Here is a 25,474-nt window from a genome sequence, read left to right on the forward strand (position 1 = left end):
ATTAAATGATTTTCCCTACAGTATTTATTTTAAACATTCCTCTTTCCCCAAAGATTTTCTAAAATGTAGTGTGTTTTTATCCTTTTTCCCATTTCTAGATTTCAATGCTTAACTCATTTTTCTTCTATTGTGTTTAGTAATTGTAATGCTTAAATTATGATTTTTTTTTCCTCTAAGTTCAGTGTTGTCTGCATCTCATGGGTTTTAATATCTAGGGTATCTTCATTAATTTTATTTTTTAGATATTATACACCCCATTATGGTATCAATTTCTTCATTCTGAAGCACCTATCTATGTGAGCTTTATACAGTTTATGAATTATAGGAATTTTGTTACTTATTCCTCACTTTATTGTAGTGTGATTAAGGAATCTGGTTTGTATTAGTCTATGTTTCAAAATACATTTAAATATGAATGCCCACAGATTTGCAAGTCTTCTTTGTTCAGGAGCTAGTCTAACATTCCCCTCCCCCCCTCATCATTCTAATGTAAGTAAACATGCCTTTAGTATTTCTTGAAGGGCAGGACTCATTGATAAACTCTCAATTTCTGTTTATCTGTAAACCTTTTGAACTATCTCTCATTTTTGAATGCCTGCTTTGCTGGATAAAGAATTCTTAGCTGGCAGTTGTTTTTTTTTTTTTCTTTTAGCACCTTAACTGTGTCATACCACTGCCTTCTCACCTCCATGTTGAGATGAGAAATCAGCATTTAATCTTATCAAGCTTCCCTTATTAGTGATGGATCTTTCTCCTTTCGCTGCTTTCAGAATTCTCTCTCTGTCTTCAGATAAGTATGTGTCTCTGGATAGGCCTGTTAGATTTATACTGTTTGGAGTTCACCATGCTTCTTGAAAATGTACATCCATGTCACTCTTAAAAGTTGGGAAATTTTCAGACATTATTTCCTCAATCACTTCTTCTACCCCCTTTCCCTTCTCTTCTCCTTCTAGAACACCAAAATGTCTATGTTTGTACATTTTGCATTGTCATTTAATGCCCTGAGTCCCTTCAGGACTTTTTCTATTTTTTTAAAATCTATCTGTACAGTCTATCCCATACAATCTGTATGATTTCAGATGTTCTGTCTTCAATATCTCTAATTCTTTCCTCTGCCTGTTCAAACCTGCTGTTAAGTGCTTCTAGCATGTTTTTAATTTCTTGCATTGTGCTGTCATTATCATTAGATATGTTATCTTTTTATGTATATTTATGATTTATTTTCTATATTCTCCCAGTGTCTTCTTTATATCCTTTAGCTCTTCCTTCACTTTATTAAGTTGATCCATGATATTTGTTTGGCCATCCTTGATTAGTTGTTCCACATTCTGCCTCTTCTCCTGATTTTTGGTTTGTTCATTAGACTGGGCCATGTTTTCCTGATTCTTGGTATGGCTTGTAACTTTCTGTAGGTGTCTAGGTATCTGTTTTTCACTATGGGCTTAATCAGTTGGTTAACTTTTCTTTCTGTTCTAGGGTTTTATTTCATTTTGTTTTGTGTTAAGGGTCCTCTGTGACACTTGGTTCAACTTACTCTATATCCTCATAGTTGTCCATGTCCCCCCCAAATATTAAGACTATAAAAAGGGAAAGAATGAAGAGAATAATAATAATAATAATAAAAGAATGGAAAAGGAAGTATTAAAAAGCCAGGTCATGATGATGGGAACGAGTGTTGTTGGGGGGGGGAGAGGGGGGGTGGGGGGGGTTGAATGGGACCTCACATATATATTTTTAATGTAATATTATTACAAAGTCAATAAAAAAAAAAAAGCCAGGAAAAAAATAACTAATAAGAGTGAGAAGTCGTAAAAAAATAAAAAGTTGTAAGAATTAAAAACATGGAAGGAAAAAAAGTAGGAAATAAAATAAAATAAAATATGGAAAGATGAGAAGAGAAGAAAGAAAATGAAAATCAAACAGGTGAAGGTGGAATGAAAAGAAAAGCAAAGGAATAGGGAAAATGAAAAAAAGGAAATAAAGAATTAAGGTGAAAAGAGAAGAAAAAAAGACTATAGTTTCTTTGAATGTCTCCCTCTCTGGCCACTAGCAATGGTCTCAGGCTGTCAGTGCTCACCAATCACTCTCCAGCCTACCATCTGCAGGTAAGTTACCCAGAAAGAATAAAGAATAAAGAATAAAATAAAATAAAAATTAAAAAGTAAAAAAATATCTCATTCTAAGTTCTCTGTCACAAGGCTGTTTGTACTGTAGCTTCCTTCCCTGAGGGAGCTGGCTGGGTTACCTGCCAACCCACTGGATCCCTCTCTGGCTCCCTTCTCTTCCAGGCTGTTTGGACACCTGACAGCTCACTGGCACCTTTCCTGATTCCCTTCTTACCTGCTTACCTGGGCTTTTGGGCACCTATCAGCCCACCCCCTTTCTGACCCAGTTCTTCTCTCTCCCAGGGAGGATAAGTATGACATCCTCCTGCCTGATCAACTCTTCTCGCTCCTCTCCCAGTGCTTGCTGGTGTCGTTCCTTTTCCCAGAACAGGCTGAGATCTGGTCTGCCTGCCCTATTTCCCATCCCCCCATTTCTCTGTCCCCCAGAGCCAGCTGAGAGCCAGTCCCCACACTTGTTTCCACCACAGGTCCCCCATCTCGAGAGCTTGCTGGGCACCTGAAGCACCCCTGGTCACTTGGTGGCTTTCCTCCTTCTTGGAGCCAACTTAGCGTTGGTCTTCCAGCCAAATCACTTCCCCGGCTTCCCTTTCCCTCTGAGCTGACTGGGTGCTGAATTGCCTACCCTATCTCCTATGGCTTCCCTCTCCCCCAGCCAAGTGGGGCCCCCTCTCTCATTGCCCTTTCTGATGGCCTCCACAGTCCCACAGCTTCCTTACTGCCAGGTAAATCTCCCTTCCTTACCACAGTTTCTGAAGGAGAAGTGGAGCCTGCTGTTCTCTACTCTGCCATCTTGGATCTCCCTAAGATCATTTTTCTAAAGGCTGGGTTTACTATGTCCACATTCTGGTCTCTTCTTTGATGTTTTTTGGATTTTTATCCTCTACCTTTAGAGGGTCCATCATTTCCTGCTTCTTTGTCTTGTACTCTTTTGTTGAACACTGTATATTTTAATATATTAAATTGTTAACTCTCCAATTTATTCCCTGGGATGCCTATTTCTTGAGTTTATTTCCAGCTGGTGATAGGACAAATATTTTCTTAAGCTTTAGCCCTCCTATTAGGAATGTCTGCCCAAGGCAAATGCAGTGTACAAGGTTTTCCTTGTTTATCTGGAGCTGTATCTTACTCTGGTCCTTAGTCATTTTGGAGTTCACCTGTTTATAGGAGATTGGAATCCCTCTCTGTTTCTCAGGAGAGAGCTCCCTTTTCTGTGTGTTTAAAACAGGCAAGCCTTTGCCTCAGACAATATAGTTTCTTTGGATATCTCAATCTGCTTTTGCTTAGGGTAAATTTGGGAGGAGGGGTATACCAAAATGGACTTTTCCAAGTTAGTCTTTCCCAGCTGAAAAAGGTACATGGACCCAAAAATTGGGCACACACCAGCTCCAAAGTGCCCATAGAGGGTATTAAGAAAGGTGCCAAGAGTTTCCTCGATGGTTCCCTGAAGCTGAGGTTTCTTTGTCTAGTAAATGCAGTCTTTCAACTAACTGACCACTGCAGCTCAGAGAAAGTGTAGCATCTTTAAGTCTCCATCTCCTTTGACACTGCCTTTGTCTGTGTTTTGAACAGTGGCTGCCATTGCCATTGCCTAGGCCAGATTGAAACAATGGCCATTCTCAGAGCCATGCCCCCAGTGATATGAAGTTGCTAATCAAAAGCCATGATAAATTATTGACTGTGTCCACCCCTGGTATTGGGGAAAAGGACTTTTATATCTCTTTCTGTTCCCATCAAGCTAGCCAGGTGTTTGACCTCATAGTGGCCTGCCAGAAGAGTGGAGGATGGGTGCCAGTAGCTGCTGTGGGGAGAGAGCAATTAACTATTCTTTACCATGATTTTTCACCCTCTTCCACTCACTCTCCCCTGGATGCTGTACAGTGTTATTCTGCCCCCCACCCCCAAGTTTCAGCATAGTTATATCAGACCCATCCTGCCTGCTGTCTGTTTTAAAATAGTTCCTAAATAATTGTTTTGGTGGAAGTACTGAGTCTTGTAGCTCCCTCTTCCACTGTTTTCCCAAAATGTCCTGGAAAGCTTTTCTGACTTCTCTTATCTCAATTATCTTATCTCTTATCTATTCTCTGCTTCAATAATACCCTGACTTGCACCACCAATGTACTTATAAAGCTGAATTTATAATGCACATGATATAACACCTACTTTGGCTGTCTGTACCACTAGGCCATGAGTTTCATCTTTCTGTCCACGGTGTCCAATGTTGTTTCTGATGAGCAAAATAGTAAATGAAAAAATAAATCTTATTTAAACAGAATTGGAATATCAGCTTGTGGAGTCCAGTGGCGATGGCCTCCAGCTTTAAGAAGGCCAATGTGGCATCAGCTGCCCAGCGAAAAAGGATGAGTACTAAGCCTGAGCTTACTGAAGAGCAGAAGCAGGGAATCTGGGAAGCTTTTGATCTCTTTGATGCTGGTGGAACTGGAACCATAGATATTAAAGAAATGAAGGTGGCCATGAGGGCACTGGGCTTTGAACCCAAGAAAGAAGAGATCAAGAAAACAATATGCAAAATTGATAAGAAAGGGGCAGGAAAAATGAACTTTAGTGACTTTTTGGCTGTGATGACTCAGAAAATGTCTGAGAAAAATAACAAAGAAGATATCCTGAAAGCTTTCAAGCTCTTCAATGATAATGAAGCTGGGAAGATCTTTTTTGAAAATCTCAAACATATAGCCAAGGAGCTGGGAGAGAACATCACCAATGTGGAGCTGCAGGAAATGATTGATGAAGCCAGTCAAGATGGAGACAGAGAGCAAGAGTTCCTGTGGCTCATGAAGAAGACCAGCCTGTATTGAAGCCAATCTCATCTTTTCTATGGCAAGCACCTGGAACTAGATTTAGCCCCTCTCATTGTGTGAAATCTCTTCAGGGAACAAAGCCATTCTCCCCCATTGACCTCTCTATAACTTTAGGAACAACCTCTGTTTTCTGTGCTAGACTTTCAAAAGTGTCCTTTAATATTCACAGTCTTTGTATAATGACCTGCTGATCATTTTCATTAGCAGAAGCAGAACCAGAGCACATTAGATCAGGATCAAGGGTTGTAAAACTTCCATCCACCTGCTGTTTTGCCTTGCATTGATTGCTTCACTCTTACTTTGCATTTCAACCTACGTCCAAATGCAGAACAGTTTCTTAGACTAGCACTTGTACTTGTGTTGCCACAAACAGCAGACAGACAACTTTTCTGTGGTTCTGGCTTTTAGATGACACTTGAGTGTCATTTTCTTTTATAAAGCCCAATGGAATCCCTCCCTGGCCTTTGGATATTTGCCTGTGCTATTGCTTTTATCTTAAAAATAAAGCCTTTCTTATTAAAAACAAAACAAAACAATGGAATTGCCTTAATTATTTTTAGATTCCTTCAATTCTTTTCACTTCATAGCCCATGATCAAGAACATGACCTCTGAGGGAAAACCCTTGAAGTCAGATGCTGGCTGTTCTACTCATTGGATAGATAGTTAGATGAATTTTTAATATGTGGCAGTAACACCTCATTCATAAGAAGCATTCCATATATATTGAATGTATTCATTGTTATTGTTGTTTAAAATCAATGGAAATTAAAACCATAAGACTTTTGTTTCGATTTGCCATTCTACTACTTACTAAGTAGAAAGACTAAACAAGGAAATCATTCCTTAGCCACAGTTTTCTCATCTCTAAAATAGACAGTAATATCTTTTCTCTCTACCTCAGTTTTAGGAGGCCCTAAAATCAGAAAGAGATATGTTTGAAAGTCTCTAGTAATTTAAAAACCGCAAGAGGAACATAAATAATTAAAAGAGAAAAACAAAAGATAAATTTCAAGTTAAATATGGTTATTCACTCACTGAATTCACTGAAATACAGACCTTGGATTGTAAAGCAAGTGTGAAATGTTAAAAGAGGAGGTCAGGAACTCTAGACAATCTAATAGAACCCCCACATGGTGGTTTTTGATGATTTTTTAAAAAATCATTAACTCAGCCTTCCAGGAAACACTGATATTTTGTCTTCATTGTTTTGACTTTTTAAGATATTTTCTTTATAGCTGTATATATAAAAATACTTAGAGGCAAGGGTATACCCTCTCAAGAATAGTTTTGGTCATAATTAATAGTTTTGGTTCATCATCAGCAACAACAATCTCATATGACTAAAATGGTGTCACATTAATACAATGGGATTTTATGTGTCAATTAGCTGCAATCTCTTTAAAAGTCTTATATTTAGTAGCATTTTTCTTTTAATGCTCCTATCTCCTCAAAACAATATCAAATAGAATGCTTAAAACAAAAGTTAAGACAAACTATAATTCTACTTACTTCTAGAGTACATAGTTTAACCGTCACCATATGTGTTATCTATACACATCCTTTAACTAATAGTTATTAAAGACTATAATACGGACTATAATAATTCAGTAGTCCAGTTTTCTTGTTATCTCTAGAGAAAGATAAAGGATAATGGACTCTCATAAAAATATGCATTAGTCCCTTTCTCTATTTTCTTGCTGTATTTTTATTTTTCTCCAATAGACCTCAGATATCTCCTTAGAGGTGTTAGTTTCCTTATCATTTTTGACAATATTTTATTTAAAATGCAGTTTCTGTATCCTGCATTCATGATTTTAAAATTCCACATAGTGAAAACTTCTGTTGCTGAGTTACTTACTTTTCTTGACAATGGTAAAAAGGGAAGTGTCCAAATCATATAGGAAAATTGATTCTGATATCTGTCTCATTTGGGGAATAGGAATTAAAAGCCATTTATTCATAAATGTACAATGATTAATTTTATATGTACCTGTTGTGTTGAATGATACTATAATAAAGAGGGAGAGAGCAGAATAGGAGACAAATACCCATCCTCATGGGACAGTTTAGTCAGAGAGATGGACATTAAGGAAATAACTTCCCCAATGATGAAAATAGTGGTGTGTGCCAGGAAGAGAAAATACAATGTGCTATTAGAGTATGTAACAAGAAGAATCATCCTAATCTAAAATATGGTGAGGATTACAATTTACAAAAATAAGTTGGAATTTCCTGTTGGAAATCCATGAATGCAGATCCTTCCCCAGATCCTTCATTAATTCTGGAAATGTGTTTTCAGAAAGACTAGGAAAATTTTAAATAAATAAATAAATAAAAGATGAACATAGCATTATTCAAAGTAACAGTATTGATTTTATTATACTAACATTGAATTACCAGTACCTGTAATACTAATAGCAAGTCTATTTTTCATCTAAACAGAAGAGATAAAGTAGACCCACTTCTGTAGGGCCTCTACCAACACCTGCCTAAATCAATGGTTAATTCTCTGATCTTACATTATCCAGCCTTTCAGTAGCATTGGTATTGTTGACCACTGTATCCTTCTTGAAACACTTTATTTTCTGTGTCTAATCACCATCCTTACCCGTTTTCTTCTTACCTTGCTATCTGCTCCTTCCAACATTCTGTCCTTCATTCTCTTCTCTAGTTACACTTAGTGATCCCAGTTCCTCAAACACATAAAATATATGGGAGGGCATCAACCTCTTGGAAAACAGGATTTATGTCTGGATCAGAATGACGATGTCAGGCCCTTTCTCTTCAAGTCTGGTAACAGATCTCACAAGTCCTAGAGAAGAATAGGTGATTCTCTCTGCCTCATGTCAACAAAGAAAGAATCTTGTTCTGCTTTGGCAGGCAGTGGGGATGTCTTAGGAAGAGCTTAAGATTTGAAATCAGATACAACTGATCCCTCTGCCCCCATAAATAGGAAGCTATTGGATCTTGGACAAATTATTTAATTCCTCTAAGCCTCAATTTCTTTATCTGTAAAAAGAGGGTAAAAATAATTGCCTCATAAGATTGGTGTGAGGATTAAATGTGATGGTGTCTGTGAATCATTTTACTCAGAGATTTTCAAAAGATCTTTATTTCCATTATTCCTTTGCTATTTGTTTTATTCTTATGCTAAATTCATTGATGGAGTAGGATTCTGTGCTGCAGCACCATGCACTGAAATATGAACAGTTTTTGATTCAGTAATCTTTCACTGATTTAGATTGTTAGCCTATAAAGCAGGAGGAGATTATAACACACAAGATGCACCAATTTTCTGGACCCATCAGATTTACTCTGAAATAAATGTGCTGTTATTCTCCATCTATTTGTAAAGCAGCTTCCAGATATTTGGAAGCACTGGAATGTGCTCTGTGATTAAACTTGTCACTGAAACCCTATCACAATTGCTAGTTCTAGAATTGTATTTCATTGCCCTTTGCTTTCTTGGGTGGGGAGCTTCTTTCAGACCTGGTAAGAAAAACAAAGTTTCACAAGCTAAAGAAGCATTTTCAACTCAAGGAAAAATCTCAACTCCACTGCTATTCAAGAAAGATAACCTAAAGAGCAGGGCTCCAAAATTCTAAGTAAAACATATTTTGGGATACAAAATTATATGTGGGAATAGTTCTTCAATTATCAAAGAGAGGAAGGAATTAGAATTAATTTCATGAACATAGAGCTCCAAGATTGTGTTTCACCATCTCTGAATTGATCTTGATTTCTGATTTTATTTTGCTTTTAATTAAAATTTTATTTACTCATTTATATTTTTGGAATACATTCACAAGGTACATAATTGGAAAACTATAAAAAGTATGCAATAAAAAATTATTCTGCCTTCCTGTCCCCCAAGTATTTAGTTCCCTTTTATGGAGGTAAAAAATATCATCACTTTGCTATGTATTCTTCCAAGAGATATTGTATTCTTATACAAACATAAGTGACAGATATAGATACATACATAGGCACGTATACAGATACATGCATCCTTTTCTTTTTTTGCAAATAGCATACTATAGACTGTATTGCACTTTGTTTCACTGAACAATATACCTTACAGATGGTTTCATATCAAGTCATAAACAATATTACCCTTTTTAAAAATCTATGCATGGTAGTCTATTGAATGATAATTTCATAATTAATCTAACTTGCCTTATTGATGGACATTCAAGTTGTTTCTAATGTTATATTACACACTGTTGGGTAAAATTTTAAGAGTTATAATTGATGGAAAGAAGATACATATATTTGTAATTTTAATAGATACTAGCAAATTATCCTTTGAGGATGTTTTAGTAATTTTCAGTTACCAAAGAAACGTATAAAGTGCCTAATTCCCTTCATCTTGCCAATATGCTTTTCTAGCAAAATTGTTTTTAGTTAATTTTTCCTAACTTTATAGATTAAAATTAAAATCTAAGTAAAAATTATAGGGCAAAATCAAAACAGTCAATAATGTTTTTGCTTTGCATTCCATTCCATCCTAAAATATAGCCAGAATGCTCTTTAAAAAAAACTAATTTTCTCTCAGTATCCAACAGGTCTTTCAGTAATTGACTCATAAAATATTAAATTTGAAAATAGCTGTCAAGCTTAGCTTTGGAAATAAAATATTTTTTTCCATTCTAACTTTACTACCTGAGACTTTAAAAAATTAAGAGCTAATCTTTAATATTATACATTTCCACATACATATCTGCATATTGATAAATATTAAGAGAAAAAGCATAAGTTAAAAATGTTTCAGCAAGCTCATACGCTAAAAACAAAATCAAAAAACAAATTAAAACAAAACTTCAAGCCTCCATTTAACTTAGCGTAAAAATGGTTAAATTAGCAGGCAAAAGCTTTTTACAAGCAAGTAATTATAGTCACTTGAAAAGGCAGGGAAAAATACAAACAGGCAAACAAATCCTTTCATCCTTTTGGTAAACTATTCTTTCATTTACATATAAATTCCCCTTGTTCTTGGAATAGTGGTTTCTTTTAAAATAATTTCATTTTTATTTTCTATTAATAATCATATTGGTCTTTCCTTGATTTTTATCAAAGTGTGCGTTGGTTTAGTGATGCTAATTATAGTATTGCCCAAAGACATCTTTTGACTAATTTTAGTTTGAAAAAAAATCACGTATATTTGTGTTGAATCAGTATGCAATCAGGATTATTCTCATCATGAATGCAAATGTTGAAAATTTGCCCATAAGGAAATGCATCGGTAGTAGTGGTGGATGTCAAAATACCAAGAAATGTGGTCAGTATTGAGCTAGGGAAACTCCAAAGATAGTTTTTGCCCGCTTCACTATTATTTCTGCATGTAGGCTATTTTAAGCTCCCCAAATGTGGCAATTCACGTAGTATAAACACTTGAATATTTCCTACTGGAAATAAGTCATTAGATTTTACACTGTACGCCAGGGTGAATAATTCAAAGCCTCACTTTCATAGTTTATTTTATGTACAGGGTTTCTCACAGTGTGGTTGTAGCATCACTGTTACCTGGGAACTGTTTAGAAATGTACATTGTTGGATGCTACCCAGGAACTAGTGAATCAGAAAGTCTGGTAGTGCGGGTCCAGCAATCTGGCTTCTAAATCCAAAGGTGATTGTGATACAGGAGAAACTGAAAACTAGTGGTCTGCTGCATGGCTCAGACAAGTAAAGAGGCAGCTACAATGAAGTGTGGGAAATGCTCAGAGACATAAGACAGGTGGTCTATGTGCAGGTAGGAGGCTCACCTAATGCTCTGGGAGAAGGGGTTCAAGAAATGCATTAAGAAAAGAGACCTCTAGAAAGACTTTTAAGTAAGAGTTAAGTAAGCAGAATCTCTTAGGAGGAGGATTAGGGACATGGAGAACATGGAAGAACTAGGACTAGAGAAAGATTACAAAGAGAGGACCGTTCCATATACCCAAAATCATAGTGGTGTAAGAGGATTTGAAGCCTTCTGGAACTGAAGCTGGAGCAACTGTTGTCAACCAGACTGCTGAGTTGATCATGAGGCTTGATTAAATGTGAGAAGTGTCACAAGTCTTTTGATATTAGTATTGGTAAAAGAGGTAGGGACTGCAAATGGTTTGCCTTTACTTTTGATAGATAAAGCTGGAGAAGAAAGGAAATGTTTTGTAATCCAGATTAAGGAGTTTAGATTTATCCTGAAGGAACTGTGGATCCACTAAAAATTTTAAGTAGGAACATGGCATGCCTAGATTTGTGTTTTATAAAGATGGGTTTGGCTACAAAATAGAGAATTAATTGGAGGGGTGAGACTGGAGTTAAGGAGAGCAGTTAAAAGGCTATTTGAGTAATTTAGCAAAGGTAAATTTCCTAATTGAACCTTACTCATTCTTGCTGAAAGAATTCATTTACAAAACTACATCTTTCATATATGTTGAGTAAGAATATTGCATATAGAATGATCAAAGTTTTATCTTATTTCTTCCATAATGGTTCCCAACTTGGGGATCATGGATAACTACAGGTTTATATAGAAAGTAAAGGGCAATCAAACTGTTTTCAGTATATTAAAACATCCAACAGAAATCATACATTTGTATAAAAGCCAATTAAAATTTGTCTGTTTCATGTGGGCTGATTAAAGCTGACTAAAAACTCCAGCATGACCTTTATATATTACTCCAGAACAAAAACATGAGGAAATGAGCCTTTTGCTTATCTGGTACAGTATGAAAGAAAATGAAATAGGATCCATGGGAGAATAATAAAGGCATGTATCTTGATAATCAAACATTGGAAACCATGGCATGTTTTCTATGATATAATGTATCTAACTTCAAGTGTACTAGCTGGCCACCCAAGTGTTAGACAGAAAAGTGATGCAAAATGAAAAGAAAAATTTAATTGCATGTCAATAGATGATTTTTTTTAGATAAAAATCGAATTTTATTTGTAAGTAATTATATTCAGAGCTGCTATGAGAGGGAAAGGCATCAGCATCCAACAAAGCCTTGTTTGTGCTCTTGGCATTTAAGCAGGGCCCCACTTGGTCTTCATTTTCTTAGGTACAAGAACCTACTGGGGTTTAATGCTACTTTGTTTCCATAAAAATTCAATTCAGTCTCATCTTTTGAGTGGCAGGTGCTTTTGTAATTTGATTTGAGCTGATGACAGCTTGTACTTTTAGTGAGTGACAATAAGATTTCAGTTTAGTAACTTTTTAACGGGAACAAACTTATACAAATCTAAATAAAAAGTCTGAAACTTTTATGGAAAATAGTGGTCCATACTGCACTGTTTGTATTTATCCGGTTCCTCATTAAATGACTTAATGGATCTTAGTATTTTGAATCTAGAAAGTACTGGCTGCATGCTTATCTAGTGATTGATTCTCACTGATCAATGATTGTGCGAACTAGAAAAGCATGAATGAGTCTAATTCTAGCCTCCTAGAGCCACTTTCTACTGGTCGAAAGCATAGACTGGATCATAATAATTATGCAAGTTACTACATTTCCATATGTTGATAATGATTCTAGCACTATGTCTAGGGCTATAGCTCTGATTGATTTGCAAAGAATCTAGCCCTTGAGATGGCAGAGTCCGACTGGTATACTTGAAGGCAGGCTTTTCCTCTCTGGAATCTTCTTTGTCTCATAGAGGAGATCCTATCCAGAAATTTTGGCTGCTCACTACCTGAGCTGCAGAACTGCAGAACCAGGCAATAGCCCGGGACCTTTTGAGTGATGCTCAGTCCTCCCCTGCATGCATTCTGTTCCTAACTTCACTCGATACAGGTACCTCACTGAGACCCTTCTCTCTGCACCAGTCTTCTCATCAGCTAGTCCTCTTCAGAGGCTAATTCACCATAGCCACTGAAAGCATGGTACCTAGGAGAAAGGCATTTCTCTGATTTATGCCCATGAGCCATGTGCTTAAGGAGCCTTCTTTATAACTGCCCCAAATTTATTTCTTCTACTTCTAAAATAACCTTTATATTGTCTAAGAATTTGAGATAATGTAGAAGTCCATGTTGATGTGTGACTTTACATATGCTAACCATATCTCCCTGGAGACTCATCTTTTAGGATAGAAGCATCTGGGTCTGTCTTTCTGCAAAATCCTCATATGACATTTTCTAGACCGCCCCCCCCCCACCGCATCCTTCCCTCAAATCCCATAACCTAGATGGTTCACAAACCATCATTGTGAACATTTTAGGAACATTCTTTAGCATTTCTTCAGTTATAGCATATCTCTCTGGAGGTTTGGTATTTGGATTACCCATCTCTAGCAGTTTGACATTGCTTATGAATTCCAAAAATAGATATCGGATTATGTTTATAAACTTGTCTGTCTGAGGTTTCACTTTTACTTTATTAAATTATGATTAGAGCTTTGATTGGGCCAAGTCAGTAGGGCATTGAATCCCTGCCCCTTGTTGGGTGGGGGCTCACAGATAAAAGATATGGCAAATGACAGAGTTGGAGTTTTGAGATGGAGTCCAGGAAGTGAACACACAGGAAAAGAACACAAAGGACTAGAGATGGCTCCTTAGACATGGCAGAAGCCTGGGGGAGACAGAGCTATTTGCCAGGTAGTCTACAGCTGGCCTTTTGGAGAGAGGCAAAGCCTAGAGAGCCTCATAGTCTACAGCTGACCTTATGGAGAAAAGAGAGGCACTGAGCCCAGAGAGAAATGAACCCTGGAGGAGAGAAACCCAGGAAGCCTGAACTCTGACAGGTGTTGGCAGCCATCTTGCTCCAATACGTGGCAAAAGATTTTGGTGAGGGAAGTATCTTACGCTTTATGGCCTGGTAACTGTAAGCGTCTACCTAAATAATTCCTCATTATAAAAGCCAACAGATTTCTTGAATTTTGCATCAGCACCCCTTTGGCTGACTAATACACAATCTTATTCATTTGTAAAGTCATCATGGTTTTTACAAGGGAAGAAAAAAATATTGTTTCAGTTCCCCATTTGAACATAGTTAAAATTTGGTTGCATTTTCTGATCTTTGCTATAATTTGGGAAAAAGTATTCTCGGAGATTTGTGCTGATTTAGTTGTTTCAGAGAAGAGGAGAAATTTGAGGCGTTACTAGTGTGTATTATTATATTTATTTTTATTGACTCCTTTTATTAATAAAGCCTAGCATCCCTCACTCAGAATCAAAAACCTTATTTTTATCTTAAAAGTATCTACTTACTATGATTTTTCTTTTGTTCTGAATTAATTATAGATGTTTCTTCTACATATAATTTTGTTGATGCATTTTCTACCTGCTAAACAGATTTTGTGCCATAATATGGCAAAATTTATAAAGAAGCTGGAAGCTTAGAGTATTTATATTCAGTATTTCCCAATTTCCCTGATGACTTTGGACATGTGGATTTTAACCCTATTTTGTATTTTGCCTGCAATTTGTTTTCCAGCCCTAAGATGCTTAGAATAAAAAGCATGTTTGTCTGAAAAACATTTTATTTATATTTTACTTATGTTATGTACACATTCATGCACATGCACACACACACACACTCATACCAGATATATTTAACCCTCTGTAGCTTTTTATTCTTGTCATTTTTAATATCATGGTACTACAATGTTTGTATGCTAAAATTGTAAATATTATCTGATAATTGGTTTGAAACCATTTAACCCAGTGTACTGGCTGCAACTGAGTAAAGCATGGTTTGCTGTAAAAAACAAATTGGATTCATTAATGGAAGAACAGGTCTTTCGGTGATATTTCTATTAAACATCATCTTGGCAGTGGATGGTATTTTATTGCAGTGTGCCTGAGCTTTCACAGATATTGTGCAGAAAATCCATGAAAGACATTGTATTAGTCAGCCAAAGGGGTTTGATGCAAAATATCAGAAATCAGTTGGTTTTTATAAAGGGTATTTATTAGGGGTAGTAGCTTACAGACACCAGGCCATAAAGCATAAGTTACTTCCCTCACCGAAGTCTATTTGGAGCAAGATGGTTGTCAATGTCTGCGAGCATTCAGGCTTCCTAGGTTCCTACAATCCAGGGACTTGCTTTTCTCTGGGTTCAAGGTTCCTTTCTTCCCAGGGCTTTCTTCCGTTTCCTCTATGAACTTACTTCCTGGGGCTCCAGCTTAAGTCTTCAGCATCAAACACCAACGTCAGAACTCTAACATCAGAAACCCCTATTCTGTTCTTTGCCATGCCTTTTATCTGTGAGTCTCCACCCACTGAGAGGTGGGGACTCAATGCCCTAATCATAAATCAATCATGCCCAGGTACAGATCAAATTGCAAACATAATCCAATATTTCTTTTTGGAATTCATCAATTATATCAAACTGCTACAGACATTTTTCTTCATTTTTTTGGAAAATGGCTAACCTGATTTAAAGCACATATAATTTGCTCAGTCTCTCAAGAGGGCTGTGAGGTACTAATATCTGTGTCTCTGCAAAGAAGGACACTACTCCTTAGGGAATCCAGGTAGGTTGGAAATTACTGAGATCTAACATAGGAAAACTGACTGCATATCATTGAACTTCAGAGGGTACAATTGACCTTACAATTTATGGAATTTAGTTATACACAAAATCAGATATAGAAGAGATATAATTGTTTAACTTAAATCTATTTATATTAAAATTGTTTCTCAGAAGCTACCAGAACAGAAGGTACCAATAAAACATAAAGTCTGCTAACCCTCACATGCCTCATATTCCAAAGAAACCAAACATTTCTCCTCATCTATGGCCCACATTTTCCTACTTCTTAATCTTTTCTTATAGAGCTTGTCCTGCTACTGTGTTCACATTTCCCATTTATATCTATTCCTGAAGGTTCAATATAAATAACACATTTTATTTGTTTTTTAAATATATATATATATATATGCAAGTTTTAGCTCACCTATTATGCATAGGCTCTTTGGAGAGAAGATTTGAGTCTGATTCATTTTTTGTAACCCCCTACACCTGCATACACAGTGACTGTACATGGTATAATACTGATAGAATGATTGAATCAAAATAAAATTTTAATAGTCTCTAGAGGGAAAATGCAAACAATTCAACAAAATTGTAGAGTAATAAAATATGCTCTTATAATTTCCTTCATTTTTGAACCTATTCCTGCATCTGGTCTCAGTTAAAATCAGAGTACCTACATTCAGATTGTGGACTGAGCCAAGGTAACTTTGCCCAATAGAATTTTCTGCAAAGGTGGCTAGAGCAATTGAGGAATTGATTTTTAATTTTATTTAAATTTAGTTTAAATTTGAATAGCCACAAGTAATTAGTGGCTGCCATATTGGAAGACAGAGCTCTTGGACTTAGAGCGATTGTTGGCATGCACAGTGTGCTAGAACACTTCCGCAGGACCAGCACCAGAGCAAATCTCACTAGGGAGAGACTCTCAGGATCCTACAAGGGCAGAGTCGACCTTGACAATGAGCACCTCCTTAAATTTTACAGTCAAGACATCTTGCTTGCCTCACCCTAGTCCCAGCATTTCACCTTATATTGAAAGACTCATGTTAAACCACAGATAGAACTGGGGAAACCATCACTGACTATTCAATGTTATTTATAGTATGGTCTGCTCACCCATCTAATGGAATGCCTTTTGTTATTGTGGAATCAAACATGTTTTCTTTTACCTCTTCTCTTTCCCTCTGAAGCCTCTTAGAGATCAGATCTTCATTCTATACTCAAATCAAATGTTTTCTCCCCTGTTTTGTGACTCTTGGTGCTTTGTAAGCCACTTATCTTTTTAAAAATGAGTTTAAACTTAAACCCTGAATAGGCAGTATGATGACACACAAGTTAACTTTTCTGTTCTCCCTGTCCTCACATCCCCAGATGGAGATACCAACACCTTATTGATGTTTATTCTCTTAAGAACTATTTAATGAGTGTCTGCTGTGTGCCTGTTATTTGCACTAAATTCAAGGAATTCATTCAGCAAGGGAGATTTGGCCTTTTCTACAACAGAATAGAACTATGTAAAACATAAGCAGTTGTGATAAGTGTCTATCATGGCTGCAAAGCCATGATTTTAACAACTGAAACAGAGTAGGCATTCACTAAGTAATTTTGTATTACTCTTTTTACTATTACGGTTGAGGAATCTACTTCATAAAATCCAGAAAATGAATGGATCAGTAGATTGTTACTGTATTAAGCAATTGTAGACTCATTTCATCATAACTGGTTAATAAAGAATCACCTCGAAGGGCAGCAGACTTGGTCCAGTGGTTAGGGCATCCATCTACCACATGGGAGGTCCGAGGTTCAAACCCCAGGCTTCCTTGACCCGTGTGGAGCTGGCCCATGCACAGTGCTGATGCGTGCAAGGCGCAAGGAGTGCCCGTGCCATGCAAGGGTGTGCCTGTGTGGGTAGAACCCCACACGCAAGGAGTGTGCCCTGTAAGGAAAGCTGCCCAGCATGAAAGAAAGTGCAGCCTGCCCAGGAATGGTACCACACACACAGAGAGATGACACAACAAAAAAAAACCCACAGATTCCTATGTCTCTGACAACAGAAGCGGACAAAGAAGATGCAGCAAATAAACACAGAGAATAGACAACTGGGGTGGGGGGAAAGGGGAGAGAAATAAATAAAATAAATCTTAAAAAAAAAAAGAATCACCTCCTCCATGGAGGAATGATTTTTTTTTCAGGTATACCTTTTAAGGACCACTCCCCTAGCCCACCCAGAAACAAATGAAAAGAATGAATTTTCTCTAGCCACCACAATTGATGAAATTGAAAATCCTAGTGTTTTTATACATACAAGTAAATTACAGAAATAGACTATGCTGGTTAAAGGATTGTTAGCCAAAGAAAAGTTGAATTCTGGATGATAGTAGACAAATGTAGGCTATTATATTTTTATTTCATTTAGTGTTGGTAGTTTTGAACTGCAATTATTTGCTGTAAGGTTAATTTGGAGGCTTTTCTCTCCCAACAAAATTATTATCTTTGTTGAAGCTCTTTCTTTTTCTTACTTGTTTACTGCAATCCAGCATAATAGCCACATTTACAGCTACATTGGTAATTGACTATTTAGATCACTGTTCCCCATACAACACTAAACTTGTAAGTAATGATAATTTTGTCATTAATAAGAAGCCATACAGTTTAAAAAAGTGCACCACAAATTTTATGTCTACCTGATGAATTGATAAATCCAGAAGGAAATACTAAATGGGTGCCATTAGCTATGAAATTAAAGATAGGCTATGAAGAAAGCCAGCCTCCTTTAGATTATTTACAGATGAATTATCTAATCCAGAAGGTCCTTAGATTTCCCTATTTTTGGCTTGGCATTTTTACTGATTTATTATTGTCACTAATGGGTGGAAAAACAGTGAAAAAAAGGGACACTCAGATCAGTCAAGTCAGCTGCATAAAAGGAGCTTGAGATATTATTGAGCATGTTCTGGTTGTTCGTCCCTCCCCTCTCTACCATTATTAAGAAAAATGAGAGAGGCTGTATTGGAATCTTTGATTAGTCATGGATCATCAGTTAGTATTGACTACACACTCTCCTTGTCTTTTTAAGCACGATTTAAAAAATAGGCATCATTTTTCTTTATGTTTGTATCTAATCTCAGTTGTTCAGGTTTTCTGGGCCATCATCACTGAGATACTATGACTCTTAGCATTTTCCTGTCTTTGCTTTGTGCTTTCATTAACTACTTCCATCTCTCTATGCACAGATGAAGAAAAAGACAAAACACCCAGCATGGTGGCTTGCTACACCTAATCAGTAAGTGACGGAAGTGGACTGACTTGGATGTGTTTATTCCTACCATTCAGTGTAACTTTTAAACACTGGAAAATAGTTGCAAAGTCCTAGTGGCTGTGTAGTTTTTCTAATTCTGCCTTAAATTTTGGAAACTTAAATCATCCTCAATCAATTTCGTTCACTAAGTAAAATTAATAAATACCTTATAATGAATACTGTCATTTGGGCATAAAGAGAGTCTGCTTACTTGTCATAGTAAGATAAACCTAGATGAACATAGGATTTGAAATCTAAGGTTTCTTTCAACTCTGAAACCTGACATTCATATCAAGGTGATTTCTTTTGCTGCCTTGATGCTAATTCTTGTTGAATTGTCCTGCTTACGTCTTGACTTGCAGACCACTTTTGACAAAACAGCAATTGGTGTTTTCTAATTAACTACTCTGCTTTCTAACCTGACATCTTGTCTCACTTTTATTTAGAAATTTCAGTTTGCAAGCCACTATTCTAGGACTATTTCAAGTTTCTGTCTTTTTGGCCTATACTGAAAGTCATTCACCTTTAGATATTATCTGGGCATAGTATAAAACATTTGAATTTCTCACAGATATAAGATATCTCAAATTAAAACAGTTCACTAAATTATAGTTTTGAAAATTAAAATATCATTCTTTAAAAGCAAGTAAGGGAGGAAGGATCCAGCAGAGGGTGGAGCTGAATTTATAATGCAGTTATATCTGATACCTCAGTCAATCCTATAGAAAGATCTGGAGCTGGGATCACACTTCAAAGCTTTCCCCACACTTCAAAGGCAAAGCAGTTGGACTTTCGTTTCACAGCATAAGCTAATCATTTGCACTGTTTCCTAGAAGAAGTATAAACTTGGACAAGTTAGTTGTCTGCAACTGAGGGCAATCCCAGTGAAGAGCATACTTTGAGCATTCTGCAGCCAATATTCCAAGGGAGATTGGTACTAAGCCCTCAATGGGGAATCTGCATGGAGCACCAATGTCCACTGCATAGTTCATCATTCATTTTCATTGCTCTATGTGATTCCATTGTGTGATTAAACCATAATTCATTTATATATTTTACAGAAGATGGAGAATTGGTTGTTTCCAGTGTTGGAGATTGTGGCTATTGTAAACAATACTTCTGTAAACATTCTTTTACATGGCTCCTGGTGAATAGATACAAAAATTTATCTAGGCTATATGCCCACGAGTAGAATTACAGGGAGTTAGGATATGTGCATAATCTATTTCACTAGATAATACCAAGCTGTTTCCAATAAGGCTGTTTGACTTACAAATTATGACTTTTCATTCATTATCTAAATTGTGTTAATTGAGAGGTTTATTTGGGGTATCTAATCTACCATGCTTCTAAAAACAGAAGCCAAGTTTATAGTTACTAATATAATTTCCCCCATTAAAAAAGTATTAAACTTTTACCCTGCCATGATTAACATAATTCTAAGAAGAGCCCAGTGAGTCATGCTCTTATATGATGCTCTACCCTTGAGTAGGGGCAGAACAAATGACTTGCTTCTAACCAAGAGAATATGGGAAAACCCATAAATCTAAAACCCAAAATTAAACCCATGACTAGGTCATGTATATGTTGAAGGTGAAGGGATTTTAAAGTTGTAATTAAAGTCCTTCATTGATTTGACTTTGAGTCAATACTGGGCCGGCCTGACCTAATCAGGCTAACCCTTTAAAGGAAGGCTTAGGCTATTTCTGAAGTCAGGAAGATTCTCCCACTAGTCTTGAAGAATCAGTCTGCCAGGAGTTCTACAGGCAGTAAAACCTTTCTATCCATGTCACAACATTTTATTTTCTCCATCTGACTATTTTATTTCCTTGAGTCTTTTGTACTTGAGTAAGAGAGTATTTACTATTTCTATCTTTAAGAGAATGTGTAATTCATTGAAATTAGACACTAAGCAGTTGCTATAGTCTAGTAGCCGGTAATGGCTGTTTCCTTTGAAATTCTATTTTTTTTTTACCATGCAAGAGTGTACATGGAGGAGCTGAAGGATTAGAGAGAAATTATTTATGTCAATTTCAAGGTTATATATTCTAAAAAGCACTTTCCTGAAACATCTAAGAACATGTAAGTGAAAATAGAGAAAGGGTAAGGGTAACCCGTAGTGTTTCAGTATTTCTTTAAGGACTGAAAGAGATTTTAAGAAGATGACAATAACAGAAACAAAAGGAAAATGTGGATGACACTTGAAAGATATCCAGAAAAAATCTGAGAATAATTTAAATTTTATAAAAAGCAATGAGATTATGATATTTCAGATAAAACCAATTGCTAAAACAAACAGACTGAAAATATAAGGGTGCAGAATTCCATTCTCCCTCTTGTAGAGTTCAAAATGCATGCTCTTAATACTCAATTGACTCTTCTTGTTTACGTTTGAGTAATCTGAAAGCAGAGCCTAAAACAATTTATAGGTAATTCCAGGAAAGAGATGTGGGAGATACAGGGAAAATGAGATAGGAAAGGAAGAAAAGCAATAAACAGTACTTTAATGAGCTAGTTACCACCATGGTCGACTGAGGCTCTATAACTCTGGGAATCCTGTAGGAAACTACATGCAACACATCTCAGAATTTCCCCAATGGAAGACGGAGAGGCTGAGCTGTTTACTCCTACACACTTCTGGGCTATACCTGAATGTGACAGAATGGGTCTTCTGTGAATTTATAAAAAGCCTTAAGGCAGCAAAGCAGAGAGAGGTTCAGCAAATGCTTGATATGGAACTCTGGCAACATGCATGGAACTACTCATAGAGATGAATTGAAATCAGGTGGGCTGAAGAAATGTGGCAAGGTTTTCTGCAAGCAACTGCTTTGCTCCTCCAAGCACTGATCAGGTTCATTCATTGTGGTTGTACCATCTTAAATATAATACTGAGCCAGCTGCTGGTTTTATGTAACAAACTGGAAGAAGGGAAAACACCATGGCAGATTATATGGAAAATTTATAGGCATAGCACTTCTGCTCACATTCTATTGATTAAAACACAGTCATATTTCCACAACTAACTACAAAGACTAGGAGATATACTTGTTCTGTTTTTTCTATTGCTATCTAAAAAACATCACCAAATTCTCAATGACTTAAAAATTTTTATTTTGGTCATGAATCTGGATCTGTAATTTCAGCAGGGTCCAATTGGGTTGGTTCATCTCTGCTCCACATAGCATTACTTGAAGTGGTTCAACTGGGGCTCCTTCCAAGATGGCTTACATACATGGCTTGGAAGCTGGTAACAATGGTTGTCTAGTTGTTCAGCTAGGTTCATCCATAGCCCTTAGTTTGTTTCCATATTAGCCTGTCCATGGGCTCTACCTTTCTTTGACATGCAGAATGCAGTTACTCCTAATACCCTGCAAAATTCTCATCCTATTCCAACATCAGACTGATGCTTGAGGTTCCAGAAAACAACTAAATCAGATTCAGATGGACATGAGGCTCTTTGGGTAGTTTGTCAAACATGCTTCCTCTTGACCTGAATACCTGGAAACCATTTCTTTGCAAAATAGAACTTTTCCACTTTGGATTAAAAGTCATGGTTCTATGGGACAATACATTTAAGATTCTTAGATGCCTTTTTGTCAAATTTCAAAGAGACCATAAAGCTCACCTTTAAGATTTTTACAAGCCTTTCGTTTTTCCTAGCAGAAAGATTCTAAGAGTAACTTCCAAAGGATTCCTAGAAACACCCCACTAGATAAACCTTAAATTTTCATGAGCCTTTTAGGAAACTTGCTTTGGACCCATCCATCTTACTAGGCTCTATACTTAGCCACACCAGGAAAGAACACAGTTGCCCAGAATCTATTTCTTATAGTGAGAGTCTTGACTTATGAAAAGACTGATGAAAAGACTTATGAAAAGTTTTATTTTGGAACCGGGATTTCCTGGCTCTTTCAAAATTTCCTCTGAACTCTGCTTGAGAAATGAATTCGATTCTGTATCTTATTCTACATGGCTATGAGAACCAGCTGCCACTTTTAGTATTCAGACAAAGCTACCAATTTATACTATATTTTCTACTTTCATGTTTATTGTCAAACTTTTTTCCACTAGGTAACAGGGGTTGCCTTTTATCTGGCCTAAAATGACAATTTCCTAACTATCATTCAGGTTGTCACCAAGTCTCCTCTAAACCCTTACAGCTTTCACTAACAACCTCCTTGAAGTCTTCCAGGTTCTGCTCACCACCACTTAGTCCCAAATTACTGCCATATGTTTTAGGTTTTTGTAACATTAGCACCTCTCTTCCAGTGTGAAATTCTGTTCTAGTTATTGTGGAGTAACATCAACCCAAACTCTATGGCTTAAAACAATAGTTATTTCCTTTACTCACAGATCTGCATCTCAAGCAGGGGTGGTATAAAGCTTCCTCTCTGCTTCACTTGGTTTAAGCTGGTGTGGCTTGACTGGGGCTAGAAGATCTACATCCAAGATGGCTGACTCACATGGCTAGCAAGTGGTTGCTGGCTTCCAGCTGGGAGCTCCATAGGATTTGTCATTTCTCTCCAGGGGATTGCATGAGTTTCCTCAAAACATGATAGCAGGTTTCAAGAGCAGATGTTCCAAGAAAGAGGAATGGGGACTTGCCAGTTCTTAAGACTTGGGCCTAGAAACAGTCACAGGTCACTTCTGCCATATCCTATTGGCCAAAGTCACCTAGAATCAAGGGAAGGAAATACAGATTTTCCTTTTAATGGCAGGATTGTCTAAGAATTTGTGGCCATCTTTAATCCTCCAAAGTAGTCTTGCTGTGTATCTAAGAAAAAGGGAAAATTGATTTGGTAAACACTTATCCAGTCTCTGTTACTATATATTTTAGCTTTTTAAAACAGTAACCATATATTTTCATCAGTATCCTGTCAAGTGCTTAAAACATGTGGATAATGTTTGAAATCTCTGTGAATTATAAGCCTATAATCATAGAAAAGTATGTTAAAAAGAAACTCAAGGTCAATTTTTTAGATACAGTATAGAGAAGGGATTTCTCATATAGCACTTCCCTGAAAAAAGGGCACCTCTAAGTGTGCCTGGAAGTTTATGACATTTGGACACATTTCACATTTAGAATGTCTTTCTTTATATTGTGTTAAAACTTTATTATTGAAAATTTTACTCATATTTACTAGTTTTGTTTTCTTGACCACATGAGAAAAATCCAATTTATCTTCTAACATCTTTTTATACAATAATCCATTGTGTATTTGTAAACAGCTATTATGGTACTCCTGAGTTTGCTATTTTCAGACTAAGCACCACTGACTCTTTTAAAGATGTGACATCTTGAATGTAAAATAAATTCCTGCCAGATGTGATCTATTGAATTTCTCCTTTTTAATGTAATTTTAATTTACGTAAACAAAAAAGGCAAAATCATTAGTTTATCCATTAAAATTGTAATGTTTTATGTTCACCACAAATTTTCATATGCGTCTCTCTTGGGATCCTAACAAGAACCTTGTCAGTTAGGCATTGTAGCAGTTTGGTATTGTTTATGAATTCCAAAAATAGATATTGGATTGTGTTTGTAAAATGGTCTGTTCCTCTGGGTATATAAGATTGTATTAGATTCAGAGGTGTCACTTTTACTTTATTAAATCATGATTAGGGCTTTTATTATGACCATGTCATTAGGGCGATTCAGTTTGAATCCCTGCCCCTGCCATTTGTGGGGTATATAAATGGATGCTCAGTCAAAGACAGGGAATTAAATACACAAAGGAGAATACAGAGAGTTTAGTTTTTGGTGCTGGATCCCCAGGGAGAGACCCAAGCTGTTTGCCTGATAGTTTGTAGCTGAAGAGACCATACCCCTGAACAGCTGAGAAAGTCCAGAAAAAAATAAGCCCCAGAGAGAAAGACAAGTCCACAGCTGAGAATGGAAGGAGCTGGGACCACGGAGCCTTAGGAGGAGGAGGAAGGCTGAACCCTTGCAGAGACTGGCAGCCATCTTTCTCCATGGCAACAGACTTTGGTGAGGGAAGTAACTTATGTTTCTTGGCCTTGTGAATGTAAGCTTATACCTCAAATAAACACCCTTTATAAATGCTGACAGATTTCTGGCACTTTGCATCAGCACCACTTTAGTTGACTAATATAGGCATATACCAAAAGAAATAACTATCTATTATAAAAGGTATTCTACCTACATATTTGCTAAAATTCTAAGAAACATAGGATTAGATATGTATATTCCTTTTTAATGGATTAGGAATCCAAAGTTTGAATATACTAATTCCTTGCTCAAATTTATACAAGTTAATGATTAGCTGACACCAGAATATAAGTTTCTGATTCTATATTCAATGATTATTTTTTTCTATTTTACTTACTATTACATAATGTGTGTATTTTAAAGTCCAAATTCAGAATTAAGATCGTTTATAGTTATGTATAGATTACTTAACCATGAGCAAATTCATGAAACCACTTAGAGCTGTTAAAAACCACTTAACATGTCCAAACAATTTGAAATGTAGTTTTAGTAATTTGAATGTCAGGATATCTTTGACTTATGGAAGCTAAAGTAACCCACTGAAGATCCTTTGAACATTTTACCATAATGAGAGAGAAATATTCTAAGATATGAAGATTCCTTGCTTTTCTGACCAGATTATCCTCTTTTTAGTTTTTAGTCATTACTCTTATTTAAAACTAACAGTTGCTCAATTCTGTATCATCAGTTAACAACAGTATTTTCAGCAATTTGAACATATCAGTGATTTCTTAGTGACTATTAATTTTAAAAACTAATTTT

General features: G+C 36.4%; 1 protein-coding gene and 1 pseudogene across 1 annotated transcript in view; both read left to right on the forward strand.

Annotated features, from left to right (window-relative positions):
* The window catches only part of UNC13C (unc-13 homolog C), a 738,074-nt gene that overhangs the window by 449,908 nt on the left and 262,692 nt on the right, over nt 1-25,474 (forward strand). The gene's annotated exons all lie outside the window — the stretch shown is intronic.
* On the forward strand, nt 4,417-5,312 carry LOC131278012 (centrin-2 pseudogene; annotated as a pseudogene).

This window comes from Dasypus novemcinctus, chromosome 3 (assembly GCF_030445035.2).
Source record: "Dasypus novemcinctus isolate mDasNov1 chromosome 3, mDasNov1.1.hap2, whole genome shotgun sequence".
Lineage (NCBI taxonomy): Eukaryota > Metazoa > Chordata > Mammalia > Cingulata > Dasypodidae > Dasypus > Dasypus novemcinctus.